Raw genomic sequence first — 427 nt, 5'->3', positions numbered from 1 at the left:
AGCATGGGGATGTGACAAAAGTGAATATGCCACCTGGGAAAGCTGGGCATAGTAAACGGGATTTTGCATTCATCCATTATGCTGAGAGGTCAAGTGCACTGAAGGCTGTAAAAGAGACAGAGAAATATGAAATTGAAGGTTTTATTTCTATATTCTCTGAGATTTACATTCGAAATCTGAAATGTACAATCATATCTGCTTTTATTTACAGTGAAACGTTAAAAATATTTCGGGATTGTGTTGTGTTCCTTGATGATAAGAGTGAATTCAAAAATGATTTGTTCGACTTCTTTTGACTGAAATAATAATCTTCTGAGATCTGCATTTCAAAATAGTAATAATAATAATCTTCTGAGATTTTTTTATGCAGGCCAAGTGTTGGAGGTTGTCCTTGCAAAGCCTCAAAGTGATAAAAAGCCAGATGGAG

The 427-nt window shown here is 34.9% G+C and overlaps 1 long non-coding RNA gene across 1 annotated transcript; it reads left to right on the top strand.

Moving 5' to 3' along the window:
* The first annotated feature begins 6 nt into the window (after window positions 1–6).
* Window positions 7–410, top strand: LOC111475565. Its single transcript, XR_002716572.1, has 2 exons — window positions 7–138; window positions 371–410. It is a non-coding gene; the product is annotated as an uncharacterized LOC111475565 (long non-coding RNA).
* Window positions 411–427: the final 17 nt, after the last annotated feature.

This window comes from Cucurbita maxima, unplaced genomic scaffold (assembly GCF_002738345.1).
Source record: "Cucurbita maxima cultivar Rimu unplaced genomic scaffold, Cmax_1.0 Cma_Scf01978, whole genome shotgun sequence".
Lineage (NCBI taxonomy): Eukaryota > Viridiplantae > Streptophyta > Magnoliopsida > Cucurbitales > Cucurbitaceae > Cucurbita > Cucurbita maxima.
This window is presented reverse-complemented; position numbering and strand designations above follow the sequence as displayed.